The following is a 17125-nucleotide window of genomic DNA, read 5'->3' on the forward strand; positions in this document are numbered from 1 at the left end:
AGTCCGATGTCTCTTGAGGATATGTCTTGCTCTCCCTTGTGTAGCAATCCTGGGGTGTGTCTCTGATTTATCCACAGTCCATGATGTCTGATTATCTCACTTCACTCTGCTTGATGACAAGAACGTCAGGCAGCGTCCCTCCCTGGTCAGTGTGTCTCCTGATACCACCAGTCTTTCCGTCTTCTACTTTTCTTCTGTCACGAACTTGCTCTGTTTCTTCTGCTCCCAATATCTGGCAGCTCAGCCTGTCCTCTGCATGTCTCTGTCTCACTCGCACTGTTCTCTTCTGCTTCTCTCATCTTCCCCTGGATGGTGCCTCCTACTCCTCCCAAAAGGACCAGAATGAGAGAGAATGGGGTGAGAGAGTGAAGGAGAAGGATAATGATAAGAAATGGGAGAAGTGGAGAAGACAGATCTGCAGAATAAGACAGAACAAAAGAAATGAGTATGTAGATGAAGGGTAGAAATTAGAGAAAGGGACACAGAGATGACACTCCTAGGGACAGGAGAGGAAGAATGATGACACAGGTGAGTGAATAGTAGAGGTAGACACAAAGGTAAGAATTTGTTCTTTATCATGACTATTGCCAGACATCACAGACCAAGTGAGTGTTACTGTAATTCCATTCCCTTCTTAATTACTGTGACCATCACTTGTAGTGACAGAAATACAGTGATCCTATCTCTACACCTGTTCTACAATCCCCATCATTACTGCCCACCATCTGTAACCATGCACCGCACCTACACCTGTTATAGTCCACCTTATATCCTCTGGGTAATCTTCTGTACTTTTGAACCTTCATTTGTGTGTGCAGCTGTATTTCTGTGAACACTGAGTAGAAACATCTGCATTCTGTCATATCCACACTTACTGTACTGTATTACATGTAGTTAACACGGTTCATCCGTATCTATGTTCCCATCTGCCTTCTTTATTTCTCTAATCTCTTTCGCTATCTGGCTGGTTCCTGCTTTTCTGTTTCCTCCCTGGCAGATACTCCTGTTTATTATGACTTCTGGCCTTTTGTGTGATATCAAATACAGCCCCCACCTCTCAGGCAGCCAGAGAGGGTGCCTCTCCTAATAAGGCGTTCAGTCCCTGGAGATTCCCCAATTCCGGGACCCTGGAAAACGTCATTTTTTGCTGCACTCCCCAAACCAAGACAGGAATGACAATGGTGTGCGTAAACTCTGTCCTTATGTACAGCAAACACAAATACCGGGGTGGGGAGGGGGGTGGGGGGGTAGAATAGCAGAAACAGGAGCATTGAGGTCTCTAACAGGAATAGAGTGCAGTATTAGAGGTATATTACTCAAAATGGGTAAGTATATACTGCTAACAGTATATCACAGGGATAATTTTGCATTACAGATATAACTGAGGAACGGTGTAGTTTTAGATGTGTATTGCAGGAATAGCAAAGTGCAAATTTTAATGCCTGTGGGGATGGTTAAATATATGCTGAAGACAGGATTAGCAGAGTGTAGTGTGAAAGATACATTACAGGAATAGCAGAGGTAGGGGTCTGTTGGGTATGGAGCAGTATATGTTAGTGTATATAACACATACAGTAGTTGCCTACCCTCCCTTATTCTGCAGGAGACTCCCTGAAATAGCAGCAATCTCCCTGACTCCCTGAATAGTCCAGCAAACTCCCTGATTATGTAGCTGTTACATTCTTGGGGGGAACAATAAATTAGAGATGTATTCATTCAAATGGGATCATCAGTGCCATTTCCCTGTATTGGTTATAAGGCACAATGATCCCTATGGCTACATGCTTTTTAAATAAGGTTTTTCATGGCCACTTGCAGTATATGTGTATACAGTATACTAACTTTGGGGCTCATTTACGTTTGGATGCAAGCAACTTTCATGACACGCCTCTCAGATGTAGCAGTAAATGTCCACGCTGATAGGTGTTACTTACACAATCTCCCTGAAAAGTTTTTTCAAAAGTAGGCAAATATGATATCAGGAACAGAGCATGCTTACCTACTTTCTGGCAGCTCTCTCCGGGAGAAGAGGGGGCGGGTAGGAGGCGGAATGGGGCATGGCAGAGGCGGGGCTGAGGCGGTACGAGGGCTGGGTTTTATCGTCACAACGTTTAAGCCACGCCCCCGCTCTGTAATGCCGCTATAACCGGCATTTTACAGCAGGGGGCGTGACTATGATGACGCGATTCAACAAGAACCGCGTCATCGACTGTCTGGACAACCCACTTCACTCTCAAAGTGGGTGGCCGGGCAGGTGGGAACTGAAAAATCGGGAGACTTGTCTGCTCTTCCGGGGGGCTGGGAGGGTCACCCGATTTTCGGGAGCCTCCCGGCTATTCCGGGAGAGTAGGCAAGTATGGAACAGAGGTGTTAAAGCATACTTGCCTACCCTCCCGGAATGGGCGGGAGGCTCCCGAAATTCGGGTGACCCTCCTGGCCCCCCGGAAGAGCAGGCAAGTCTCCCGATTTCAGGGGTCACCCCCTGCCCGGCCGCCCACTTAGCGAGTAAAGTGGGCGGTCCGGGCAGGCGATGACGCGATTCTTGTTGAATCGCATCATCATAGCCACGCCCCCTGCTGTATAATGCTGGTAATAGCGGCATTACACAGCGGGGGCGTGGCTTACATGACGCGTCCAGCAGCCACGCCCCGTTCTGCCTCTGGCCCGCCCCCGTTCCGCCTCTGGCCCGCCCCCCTCAGCACGTCACCACACTGCCTGCCTGCCCTGCTAAGCCGACCGGAGAGAGCAGCCCAAAAGTCGGTAAGTATGTGTTAAAGCAATTAATACTTAAATAACAGAAATAGTGAAATCAGCTTTACATATATACTACTTGACAGCACTATGCACTAGTTTATGTTATATAACAAGATCCAAAGACCAGTATTAAAGTATTAAGGATAAATAGTATGGCTGCTATCACTTGTAGACAGAAATAGCAGAGAGCTAATAGACTAGAAAAAAGTTCAGAATGCAGTTTTTACATGTGTTAAATGGGAGATGGGGTACAGAGCAGCATGCAGAACAATGGCAGATCACAGTGATAAATGTGTGGGGATTGCAGAGGCCGCTGGGTGCATTAGGAGTTACAACAACAGCCTTTGATGATTCAAGGCCTTTCCCTTCATGACGTGCTGTGTGTCTGAGAGGAGCAGAATGTCCATGACACACTCGGTGACCAGAGTCTTTTACAGTCTGTCTTCTTCCCAAAAGGCTGATATAGTGCAGACAGCGCGCAGGTCACTGGCAGGGGAAGGGTTAATGGAGCAACATTCTGCGGGTCTCTGAGGATTTAAGGGCTCTCAGTGTTTAGGGAACTGCTAATCTTCTTACAGAAGCAGCTGATAGTTTCCCACACACCCAACACGTCGTCGCTAACCACAACACATGCAGCACATACATATGGGAACATGCAGACAAAAACCAGAATACAAGACAGATTCATGCAGAAGGCCACATACATCCTGGGTTGTGACTTTCTACCATAACACGTTCTACAACTGTGTTATACATATCCCATATGTACGGCCGAATGACATGGCTACGTGCCCTCAAGCGCTATATGCCCCATATTGTATCAATACATATCACACACTCAGCGGCTTCCTGTAATAATGGGTGATAATAGCTCAGCACTGATTATTGTTTACAAATGGATCCCAGGGGACATGAATTAATGATGAGGATGACAGATCTGTGCACGGTTACATACAGAGACAACCAGCTCCCTGTATCTACAAGGTGCGGGAGAATTGCTCATCCTGTATCCAGCAGACAGAACTATAAGGCTTGGATGTCACAGAAGGGTAGACCCCAACAGCCAGAGAAAGTGTCAGAGGTTTTATACAACTCCATTTCTTCTGGGAGCTGGACAAGATTTGGATTCATGTTACATAGGGATCCATTTACTAAGCCTTGGATGTAGATAACATGGATGGAGATAAAGTACCAGCCAATCAGCTCCTAACTGTCATTTTTCAAACCCAGCCTGTGACATAGCAGTTAGGAGCTGATTGGCTGGGACTTTATCTCCATCCAGGCTTAGTAAATAGACCCCATAGTTACATAGTTGGTCAGGTTAAGAAAAGACAAATGTCCATCGAATTCAACCTGTATTTTATAAAATTTTATATCATTTAGATGCTGTGTCCTTGGATATTTCTTTCAATTAGGAATTTATCTAATCCATTTTTTTAAACTTCTACCTTCTCTGGCAGAGAATTCCAAATCCTTACTGCTCTTACTGTGAAGAACCCTTTTCTCCATTGTGTATGAATTTTTTTTTCTTCTAACCTCAGGTGGTGTCCTCTGTAGCTTTTTTTTTTTATAAACAGATCATCTGATAAATCCTTGTATCGTCCCTTTATGTATTTATAAATATTAATAATGTCCTCTCTCAGTCGCCTCTTTTCCGGTGTAAAGAAATCTAACCTTTTAAGTCTTTCTTCATAATTCAGTGCCTCTAACCCCTTAACCAGTTTGGTGGATCGCCTCTGAACCCTTTAGAGTTCCAAGATATATTTTTTATAGTGAGGTGCCCAGAACTGTACACAATACTTCAGGTGTGGCCGCACCAATTATTTATGTAGTGTTTAGCAGGGACTTCCCGCTGGTCAGTTCTGGACTGTATGCTAACTCTGTTTGTACAGTGTGAGCTACACCATCATTCAGAAAAGCCAGTTCATAGTTAGACACAAGTTTATTTTGCCATCAGTTCTCCAGATTTTTAATGCTGTGCTACCTATGGGCAATGAGTCTTACACATCACAACCAAAACTCATCTTGCGGCTAGGTAGGGACTTACAGGCTGCTTTGTCAGGGCGAGTAGCCGCAAATGCAAGCTATGCAGAGTTTGAGTTCAGATGGATCTGCAGCAAACTCTGAGTGAGTCCCAAAAAATGTATTGTATACTAAGAGGCCACTTTTTTTTTAGAAACTCCTGTTCATTAATGCAAATATCTGATCAGCCAATCATGTGGCCGCAATGCCATACATGCTAAGAATTTGAAGGCAGCAAGAAAAGATGGGAAGGTGGATGTCATTGTCTACCTAGGAACAAATGACCTGGCTAATGCTGAACTCATGGCCGTTAAAGATGTATTTAGGAAGTTAGGGACTGCTCTGAAGCATGTGGCAACCACTGAAACTTTTTGGGAAATTTTGCCAGTACACAGAGGGGAAGACAGAACTCATCGCAACAGAAACTTCAATGTTTGGCTAAGGATATGGTGCAGTGAGAAGAGATTTGCATTTATAGGCCATAGTCACACCATCTGGCAAGATAGGAGCTTATACAAAACTGATGGCCTGCACCCATCTTCAAGGGGGGATGAGAATACTAACTGAACAGTTTGGATGCTTCATCAAGAACTATTTAAACTAACAGAGTGGGGCAGTGAAGCAAATAGGAATAAAGCAATCTGCTCCCCCGACCCAGAGGTATTGTTTCTGCAGGCAAAAGGAATAGGAAGCATATCCACAGCAACAGAAGATAATTCAGATCAAAACCAAATAAACATAGGCAGAAAGATGAACAGGAAAAGCACAAACAAAACTCTAAAAGCTATGTATGCAAATGCTAGGAGCTTAGGAAATAAAATCCCAGAACTAATTGCAATAATGACAAGGGATGATCTTGATATTGTGATAATTTCAGAGTAATGGTCCAATGAAAATCATGACTTGGACATAGCTATACTGGGATATACTTTATTTAGGAAGGACAGAATAGGAAGAATCGGAGGAGGGGTAGCAACATATTTAAAAAAAAAAAAAGAGCTTAAATACTACCTTAATACAAAGTATTGAAGAAAAAACTGAGGCCTTTTGGGTGACCATAGAAACAGGAGAGAAGTTGATTCTTCATATTGGCGTGATATACAGGCCTCCAGGTCAGGAAGAGGAACTGGACAAGAACCTATTGAAGGACATAACTAAAATGGCATTAAAAGGAGAGGTAATAATCATGGAAGATTGTCTGTTGTCTTCCGGGTGCTCGGGTACAGCACATCGTGGACAGGGTAGATAGATTGTTGGGAGGGGCTGGAAAAGACCCGGTGGTCTTGGTGCATGTTGGCACCAATGACAAAGTTAGTGGTAGGTGGGATGTCCTTAAGAAAGACTATAGGGAATTAGGCAAGAAACTTAAGGCAAGGACATCTAGGGTAACATTCTCCAAAATATTACCAGTGCCACGCGCTAGCCCAGGAAGGCAGAGGGAGATTAGGGAGGTAAATGTGTGGCTTAGAGACTGGTGTAGGATGGAAGGGTTTGTGTTCTTGGAACACTGGGCAGACTTCTCAGACAGGTGCCATCATTTTGTCGTGTTGGATTGCACCTGAATGAGGAGGGGGCTGCGGTGCTGGGGACAGGATGGTTAGAAGGTTGGAGGAGGTTTTATACTAGGAGCCTGGGGGGAAGGTTTAGCTAGAAGCTATGGGTCAAACAGTGAGAACAGTAAGAATGGGGGTAGTGAACAATTTGGGGGTGGAGAAGGGAGGAGCGAAAGATCAGCCGGCAAGGGTATTTGCATGGGTATCAACACCGGAAATACTGACACAGGTATTGCCCAAGATATTCCCAATTTATCACCTAATGACGAATATGGCTCAACAATATGGTATATAGAAAATGATGTGCAAAGCATAAGGGAAGATACTAACATCAGGGTGGGGGGTTTAGAAAGTCTTAATAGGTCAAATAGAGATAGTATTGAGGAAAGCTGTATTAAGTATAATGTGGTGGAAAGGGAGGGAGGAGATTAATTGTCGGTAAGGGTAAGTCTAGAAGGGCACTTGTAAAGATAGATAAGATACCATTAAAACAAACAGGCAAGGGAGATGCTAAGCTAAAATGTTTGCTTGAAAACGCAAGAAACCTATCGGGTAAAATTGGGGAATTGGAATGGCATGTATCTAAATCTCAGTATGATATTATAGGTATTACGGAAACATGGTGGGACGACTCTCACGACTGGGTTGCAATTTTGGAGGGATATTCTCTTTTCAGGAGGGATAGGGCTACCAAAAGGGGAGGTTCCAGCTACGCAACATTGCTCGCATCAGGCCATTTCTCTCCCAGAGTGCAACTAAACTAATCATCCACTCACTGGTCATCTCACGACTTGACTACTGCAATGTGCTCCTCACTGGCCTCACTTGCTCCCACATCGCTCCCCTCCAATCTGTCCTCAACTCTGCAGCTAGGCTCATCTTCCTCTCCCGCCGCACCACTTCTGCCACTCCCCTTCAACAAAATCTACACTGGCTCCCATTCCCCTACAGAATCCTCTTCAAACTCCTCACCCTCACATACAAGGCCATCTCTAATTCCACTGCTCCCTACATCTCCAACCTCCTCTCCCTTCATACTCCCTCCCGCCCACTACGGTCGGCTGATGACCGTCGCCTCTCCTCTGCCTTGGTCACTGCTTCCCATGCACGAGTTCAGGATTTTGCCCGTGCTGCACCCCTTCATTGGAATGCGCTCCCCCGCTCCATTAGACTCTCCCCGACCTTGCAAAGCTTCAAACGGGCATTGAAAACCCACCTATTCATCAAAGCGTACCCCTCCAATGCATAACCTAGTCCTTAGGCTGCTCCTCCATCCCCCTGCTCCATGCCTTGGACATCTTTGCTTTGCTCGCATACCACCATCAGGCTTACCTGCTTGCACCTCATGTCATCTGTCTGTTGCCCCTCCCCACTAGATTGTTAGCTCTTCAGAGCAGGGCCCTCTTTCCTCTTGTCTAAACCCTCTTCTTGACACATTTCATTCAGCGACCATCTTTACCTGCTTTCTCTCCTGCTGGTAAAGGCTCATCTCTATCTATGGCCGCCAGCCCCAAGTAGTACAATGATTACTCCTTCGCTACTTACATCTAAGCTGTATTATGTTTTGAGAATTGTGTTGCTCTTTGTTACCTGCACTCCATTTTTGTTATTTATTTACTGTTATGCTAAGTTTTGTCTCCCTGTACTGTCCTTTGTACGGCGCTGCGAAACACTTGTGGCGCCCTATAAATAAAATGTAATAATAATAATAATAATGTCTCTTTGTTGAACCATCTCTAAAACCAAACTTAATAGATGGTATTTACTAGGGGACTTGAGATAAAGTGGAGTCACTATGGGTTGAGATCACAAGTGGGGGCACAGAAGCAAAGAAACTAATCATTGGCATGTGCTACAAGCAACCGGATATTAGCATACATGACGAGGAACAACTCTTACTGCAAATTGAAAAAGCTGCGGGAATGAGGGAAATCCTATTTTTAGGGGATTTTAACTATCCGGATATAAATTGGAGTAATGATTCATGTGTAAAAACTAGGAGCAGCAGGTTCTTAAATACATTAAAGGATCAATACTTGACTCAATTAGTCGAGGACCCAACTAGAGGTAAAACTATTCTGGACCTAGTTATTACCAATAATGTTGACATTATATCAAACACTAAAGTTGGGGAGACCTTGGGAAACAGTGACCGCTATATGATCACATTCAACATCAGTTTCAAGAAACATAGCTATAAGGGAACAACTAAAACATTTAACTTTAGAAAAGCTAACTTAAATAGGCTGAGACAGGCACTAAACGACATTGACTGGGAAGTTTTGTTTCATGGTAAAGACACAACGTAAATGTGGATAGCTTTTAAAGGGTTGCTTGATAGCAATATTCACAAATTAATTCCAATGATCAGTAAATGCAGGAGTACTAAACACAAGCCAATGTGGCTCAATAAGGAGGTCAAAGAAGCAATGGCTAAAAAGAAGCGTGCTTTCAAAACATTTAAATCTAATAAAGGGGAGGAGTCATTCCAGCATTATAAGGAATGCAATAAAAAATGCAAAAAAGCAATAAGAGCAGCTAAAATTGTAAATGAAAACAAATCGCTATAGAGAGTAAAACCAATCCTAAAAAGTTTTATAAATACATAAACAGTAAAATGTTAAAGAAGGAGAATGTAGGCCCACTAAAAGATGAATTGGGAGCTTTGATAAACGATGATAAAATAAAAGCTGAAATACTGAACAGATTTTTCTCCTCAGTATTCACCAGGGAGGATCAGTGAGAGTAGTGCATAACGATAGCGAAGGTAATGACTCTTGGCTTGATGCTTGTTTAAGTGAGGAAGTAGTCCTGGAGAGACTTTGGGGTACATGTACTAAGCAGTGATAAAAGTGGAAAAGTGAGCCAGTGGAGAAGTTGCCCAAAGCAACCAATCAGCATTGAGGTAACATTTCTAAATTGCATACTTTAAAAGTATACAGGGCAGCTGATTGGTTGCCATGGGCAACTTCTCCACTGGCTCACTTCTCCACTTTTATCACTGCTTAGTACATGTCGCCCTAAACAACATAAAGATTAATAAATCACCAGGGCCAGATAGTTTTCATCCGATGGTTATTATGGAACTTAGGTCGCAGCTAGCAAAACACCTATACATGATTTTCCAAAGTTCAATTACCTCAGGAATGGTGCCAAAAGATTGGTGCATAGCTAAGGTAGTGCCTTTATTTAAAAAGGGAACTAAAAATAATTCTGGTAACTATAGACCAGTTAGTTTAATCTCTATAGCAGGTAAAATATTGGAAGGTATTTTGAGGGATAGCATACAGGATTATCTGCAGGATAATAAGATTATTAGCAAGAGTCAGCATGGGTTTGTAAGGGACAGATCATGTCAAACTAACTTAATCAGCTTCTACGAGGAAGTGAGCACGACTCTTGACCAGGGTAAAGCAGTGGATGTGGTGTATTTAGATTTTGCAAAAGCATTCAATACAGTGCCTCACAGGAGACTGATCATCAAGTTAAGGGAACTTGGCCTAGGATATACTATTTGCACATGGATAGGTAATTGGCTGGATAACAGAGTACAACGAGTAGTGGCCAATGGGATGTTCTCCAGCTGGGCACCAGTAGTCACGGAATACAACAAGGGTCCATACTTGGCCCGCTACTGTTCAATATATTTATCAATGATCTAGGAATAGGCCTGGAAAGCATAGTGTCAATCTTTGCAGATGACACTAAACTGTGTAAGGTAATTCATTCAGAAAGCGATGTGGAGTCTCCACAGAATGACTTATTTAAACTTGAAACCTGGGTGTCTAAATGGGGAATGAAGTTCAACATAGAAAAATGCAAAGTTATGCATTTTGGGACAAAAAACACACATGCATCCTACACTCTAAATGGGGAAAATATAGGGGTAACCGTGGTGGAATAAGATTTGGGGGTGCTCATAGATAATAGGCTTAGTAACAGTACACAATGTCAAAATGCAACAAAAAAGGCAAATAAAGTGCTTGCATGCATAAAACAGGGCATTGAGACAAGGGACGAGGATGTAATCCTGCCACTGTACAAATCATTGGTACGTCCACACATTGAATATTGTGTTAAATTTTGGGCACCATATTATAAAAAAAGATATTGGGGAACTAAAAGGGTTCAAAGGCGAGCTACTAAATTGATTAAAGGGTTAGAGATACTGGAGTATGAGGAAAGGCTTACTAGGTTAAATATGTATACTCTAGAAAAGAGGCGTCTAAGAGGAGACCTTATTAATATATACATATATGTAAAGTGTCATTACAAGGAGCTAGCAGGGGATTTGTTCATTAATAAAACTCTGTATAGGACATGTGGGCACTCACTGAGGCTAGAGGAGAGAAAACTCTGTACACAACGTAGGAAAGGGTTATTCGTGGTAAGGGCAATAAAGATTTGGAACTCCCTGCTGGAGAAGATAATAATGGCAGTCTCTGTAAATGCATTTACAGAGACTGCCAAAATATGTCCAAAAATAGATTGGACATATTTCTAACTGGAAAACGTATCCAGGGTTATAGCATTTAGCAGAGTGACATTAATATCTGAGAGTGGTAGAATCATACTTGCCGATATTCAGGCTGCCTCCTCCGGGAGGAGGCAGCCAGCTCAGCATGGCGGGGGCATGGCTTGGCATACTTAGGGCATTACGGAGGAGGGATGATGCTGGATAGGGGCGGAGCGGGGGAGGTGTCCGTAAAATTACGTCATCGTGGACCCGCCACCAGTACACAATGCTGACAACACAGGCATTGTGAGGCAGGGGGCGGGGCCACGACTACGCGATTTACATCAAATCACGTCATCGACACCCCCCCCCCCCCCCCCCCCCCATCTGCGGCAGCTCGTGTGCGGCTTCAGGGGGAAGTACAGGCAGGTGCTGTTGGCCGGGAGACTTGCCCTCTCTTCTGGGGGGCCGGGAGAGCCACACGATTTTTGGGAGCCTCCCGGCCATTCCGGGAGAGTAGGTAAATATGGGTAGAATAGTAGTTATCAGTTGGTATTAAACCATTACTTCAGCAGGTGCTTTATATTATGAACAGCTTAACACAGAATACAGGTTGAATCCGATGGGCATTTTGCCTCTTTTCAACCTCACTAACTAGGTAACTATGCAGTATGGTTCAGCATAAAGACAGAGACTGACTCATCCCATACAAAAACAAAGGTGTTGGATTTTAGGAAGGCTGATTTTGTAGGGATGGGAAAATGTGTAAGCGATTCTTTGGCAAAGTGGACGAACTTGAAAGCCGTGCAGGAGAGGTGGGAAACATTAAAAAGTGCAATATTAAAGGCAACAGACCTTTGTATCAAAAGTGTTAGGAAAAACACAAGGAAAAGGAAGCCAGTGCGGTTTGCTAAAGTAGTAGCAAGTATTGTGAAAGCAAAAAAAATGGCTTTTAGGAAGTATTAGCAGAATAATGAAGACAAAGATGTATCTTGTTAGACAGAAGGAGACTAAGGGCCTAATTCAGACCTGATCGCTAGGCTGCATTTTCATACAGCAGCGATCAGGTCTAAACTGCGCATGCACCACAATGCACAGGTGCGTAGCATGGGTACAAAGCGGATCGCCACTCTGCGATGGGTTTGTGCGAAGGATCCATTCGCACAGGCGTTCGCAAGAAGATTGACAGGAAGAAGGCGTTTGTGGGAGTGTTTGGAAAAACGCAGGCATGTCCAAGCGTTTGCAGGGCGGGTGTCTGACGTCAATTCAAGTCCTGAACAGCCTGAAGCGATTGCAGCGGCTGAGTAAGTCCTGGGCTACTCAGACACTGCACAAAATCTGTTTGTACAGCTCTGCTACACATGCGATCGCACACTTGCACAGCAAAAATACACTCCCCCTGTAGGTGGCAACTATCCGATCGCAGTAGTGCAAAAATCGCCTGCTAACGATCAGGTCTGAATTAGGCCCTAAGAAGGTAATCAGATGTGCAAATGCACAAGCTGAGGAGAAAATGGCCTAGTCAGTGGGTAAAGGAGGCAAAACTTTTTTAGGTATATAAGCGAAAGGAGAAAAACAAAAGGCGGAATAATAAAACTAAAGACAGAGACTGGGAGTCTTGTTGAGGGAGACAATGTGATAACAGATCATCTTAATTATTTTTGCTCAGTATTCACTATTGAAAGAGAGGGGAAGGATTAAGTTGCAGGGATATTCAGGAAAATGAAACAAGCACATTTATAGAGGAGAAGGTCCTAACAGATCTCTCAAAGCTGAAAGTGGACAAATGGCATTAAAGAGAAAGTATGCCTTTCTGCAGATGACACAAAGGTATGCAACAGGGTAGACACACTAGGAGGGGTAAAACAAACGATTGAGGATCTAGGTAGACTAGAGGAATGGTCAAGAGTGTGGCAACTACAGTTTAATGTAAAAAAAATGCAAAATCATGTACTTGGGCCTCAAAAATCAAGAAACTACTGAGGAAGAAAGGTTCTAGGAGTAACTAGTTCAGGTGACTTAAAGGCAGGTGAGCAATGTAACAAGGCAATGGGGAAGGCTAGTTAGATGCTTGGCTGCATCGGGAGAGGAATCAGCAGCAGAAAGAAAGAAGTAATAATGCCACTGTATAGGTCATTGGTACGGCCTCATCTAGAATACTTTGTTCAATTCTGGGGGGGACTTGATAGAAACTTTCAAATATATGTAGGGTTTTAACAAAGTTCAGGATGGAAACATCAGAATCAATTTTATTGGCCAGGTATACACATGTATACTAGGAATTTGTTTTCGGTTTCCAGAGCATCAGCCAGGTATTCACATAGAAGGGGTAAACACATAAGACATACATAAAGTACACAATGCAGTAGACACAGTAATACTGTAAGCTACAATTCCTAACACGAAAGACTACAATACCATAAAATGGGAGTGTCTACCATCCAGCAGCAATACAGTGCAATATTACATTGAAAGGAGATTTATTTAGAGCCTCCTAGAAGTTGTTCAACAGGTGGATTGCTTGCGTGAAGAAACTTTTTAAACTTCTAGCTAACTTTACAGGTAACGCCCTATATCGCCTGCCTGATGGTAACATTTGAGCAAGTCGTGGCCAGGATGTAACTGATCCCCTGCAATTTTCCCTGCATGCTTCTTAGTTCTGGACAGGTACAATTCTTGAACAGAGGGAAGGCGAGTCCAAACTATCTTTTCTGCCATCCTCACCACCCTTTGTAGCCTGCATCTGTCACTCTCATTGGCAGAACTGTAGTAGACTATGATCGAAGAACATAGTACAGACTCAACAATGGCTGAATAAAAGAGCAGCAGCAGATTTTTTGGAACACTGAACTTCCTAAGTTGCCTCAGGAAGAACAACCTCGATGTTGTGACTCCATTTCAGGTCCCGAGAAAGTTTGGTCCCCAGGAACTTGAAGGAATGCACCAACGACACCAATCACAAGCGGGGGTACAGTGGCTGGCTTCCTCCTGAAGTCTACCACCATCTCCACTGTTTTGAGTGGATTTAACTCGAGGTTGTTGTTGCTGCGCCAAACTGCTAGCTGGTCTACTTCCCGTCTATGGCCCTCATTCTGAGTTGATCGCTCGCCAGCTATTTTTTGCAGAGCAGCGATCAGATAGTCGCCGCCTCTAGGGGAGTGTATTTTCGCTTTGCAAGTGTGCGAACGCTTGTGTAGCCGAGCGGGACGAAAAAGTTTTTTGCAATTTCTGAGTAGCTCTGGACTTACTCAGCCCTTGCGATCCCTTCAGCCTGTCCGATCCCAAAATTGACGTCAGACACCCACCCTGCAAACGCCTGCGTTTTCCCTAGCACTCCCAGAAAACGGTCAGTTGACACCCATAAATGCCCTCTGTCAATCTCCTTGCGATCGGTTGTGCAAATGGATTCGTCGCTAGAAGCATTGCACAGCAAAGATGCTGTTTGTACCCGTACGACGCACGTGCGCATTGCAGTGCATACGCATGCGCAGTAGTAACCTGATCGCTGCTCTGCGAAAAACGGCAGCGAGTGATCAACTCGGAATGAGGGCCTATATGCAGACTCGTCCCCGTCCTTGATTAGACCCAATGACTGTGGTATCGTCTGCGAATTTGATAGTTCTTACCGATTGCACCTCCGAGGTTCAGTCATTTGTGTACAGAGATAAAAGCAGGGGAGAAAGGACACATCCTTGGGGGCCCCAGTGATGATCGATCACGCACATGAGGTAAATTTCCCTGCTTTTAGGACCTGCATTCTTCAAAAGAAGAGAAGCAATAGGACACGAGGACATGCACTGAGACTTGAGGGAGGTAGGTTCAGGGGAAATTTGTGGAAAAATTACTTCACAGAAAGGGTTGTGGACAAGTGGAATAGCCTCCCATCAGAAGTGGTAGAGCAGGCCTGGCCAACCTGTGGCTCTCCAGCTGTTGTAAAACTACAAGTCCCATCATGCCTTGCTACAGTTTTGCTATTAGGGAATGCTAAAACTGTGGCAGGGCATGCTGGGATGTGTAGTTTCGCAACATCTGGAGAGCCACAGGTTGGCCAGGCCTGTGGTAGAGGCTAAGACAGTAGAGCAATTTAAACATGAATGGGATATCCTTGCAAAGAAACAAGGATCAGATAAGGTTTGAGATAAAAAAAATATGGTAAAAAAGGTGTAGAGTAGATGGGCCAAGTGGTTCTCATCTGTTGTCAAATTCTATGGGCCAAATGTAATAGAGTGAGAGTTTCAGAAAGTGAGAGATTTGGTAAGGTTTTTCAGGTTTCTTTTTTTTTTAAAGTGGCAATCATTTACTCTGCAAAACCAGGTTGATCTTGCTGTGTAAATGATTGCCACTTTAATAAAAACTGCAAAACCTTAACAAATCTATCACTTTTTGAAACTCTCACTCTATTACATTTGGCCCTATGTTTCTATAAAAGCATGCAGATATGGTCAACAGGTTCAGTTGTTGTTCTGACAAAACACCAGAGTGGGGAAGTAATGTTACCAAAGTAATTTTGACCATATAATGATTCTTGATGCCAGATGGGGTGGTTTAAGCATCTCGGAAACTTCTGATTCTCACACACACACACACACACACACACACACAAGTCTCTACAGTTTACGGAGAATGGGGCTCAAAACAAACAAAACATCTAGCGAGCATCAGTTCTGTCACTGTGTGAATGAGAGGTCAGAGGAGTATGGCCAGATTTGTTCAAGCTGATAGTAAGGCGCTAGTAACTGAATTAACTATGCGTTACATCAGTGATATGCAAAAAAGCATCTCTTAAAGCACAGCACATCGAGCCTTGAAGTGGATGGGCTACAGCAGCATGACGACTTCCACTCCTCTGAGACAACAGGAAACGGAAGCTACAGTGGGCACAGGCTCACCAACACTGCACAGCAGAATATTGGAAGAACATAAGCTGGTCTGGTGAATCTCAATTTCTCATGCAAAATGCTGATGGTAGGGTCAGTTTGGCATAAACATGAATCCATGGACCCATACTGTCTTGTATCAATGGTTTAGGCTGGTGGTGGTGTAATGGGGCAGAAGATGTTTTCTTGGCCAGAATTAGCCTCTTTTATACCAAATGAGCAGCATTTAAGTGCCACGGCCTACCTTATTATTATTGCTACCCATGTTTCTCCCATTATGGCTACAGTCTATCCATATTTTAATGGCTACTTCCAGCAGGAAAATGTGCCATGTCACAAAACACTCCATCTCCATCTGATTCCATAAATCTCCACAGGAAAGTGTGCCAGGTCACAAAGCACTTTCCATCTGCAGCTGGTTCCACAAACCTCCACAGTCACTCCAAATACTTCCACAGTCACCAGATCACCATCTAATTGAGCCCCTGTGGGATGTGGCAGAAAAGGAGATTCAGTGCACGAATCTATAGCACCTGCGTGATGCTGTCACCAGGATATCTCTAAGGAATGTTTCCAAATTGTTGTACCGATGCCACAATGAATTCAGGCTGTTCCGGGGAAAAAGGTGGGTCCTACCCAGTACTAGATAGGTGTACTAAATAAAGGGAACACAGAATGTATGCCAAATGTGTTATTCAGGGTCAGAGTGGCTATCAAAGTTAAAAAACTAACCTGCAGTGAGCGCCAAGTCAAAGTAGGCGCTTACAATATAATTGGTTAAAGGGAATGTGAGAAATGTGATTATATTGTCCTATGATGTCATAAATCAATTAAACTGCATAATCCATATTATGGAATTATCGATTACGCTGTAGTTGAGATACATAGATACACTCTTGTGTCTCGTTTGTGTGTATGAGATGTAAGTGTCTAGGCATAGAGATGGCACCTTTGTGAACTGAAAATTATATGGGGGCAGGTGAGGTCCTGGGTCTAATGCACTAGCACATTATGAGGGGAGGAAAATCTCTGTACAAAGAGAGCCCAGCGTCTACATATGGAGCCAAGATAGGAAGGAACCTAGAGTCAAGGAGTAAAGTCAGGTCGCTACATGTGGAGTGAAGACAGGTAGGCAGAGAGTAGGGTGGGTGTGCAGAGGAAACTTGAGGGAGCATCTATTTTGATCAGAAAATGCAAGGAGGGGAGTTAGTTTCACAAGATGTCACAGATGTACGATCTTTAACTTGCTTCTGCCACAGTAGTAAGACAGTGTTGAGGAGTCAAGGCCATCAACTACAAGGAAAGAGGAGATAAGACGGAGCACAAGGGTACTCTCAACACTCTGGAAAAAAATGGTAATGGAGATGGTCTACAAAAGCAGAGAGATGTTATAAAGGCAGACAAGGGTACATGTGACTTGCTCATATACACCCTATGATTTATCGACAGATGAAACTGTACAG

The sequence above is a fragment of the Pseudophryne corroboree genome, chromosome 6 (assembly GCF_028390025.1).
Source record: "Pseudophryne corroboree isolate aPseCor3 chromosome 6, aPseCor3.hap2, whole genome shotgun sequence".
NCBI lineage: Eukaryota > Metazoa > Chordata > Amphibia > Anura > Myobatrachidae > Pseudophryne > Pseudophryne corroboree.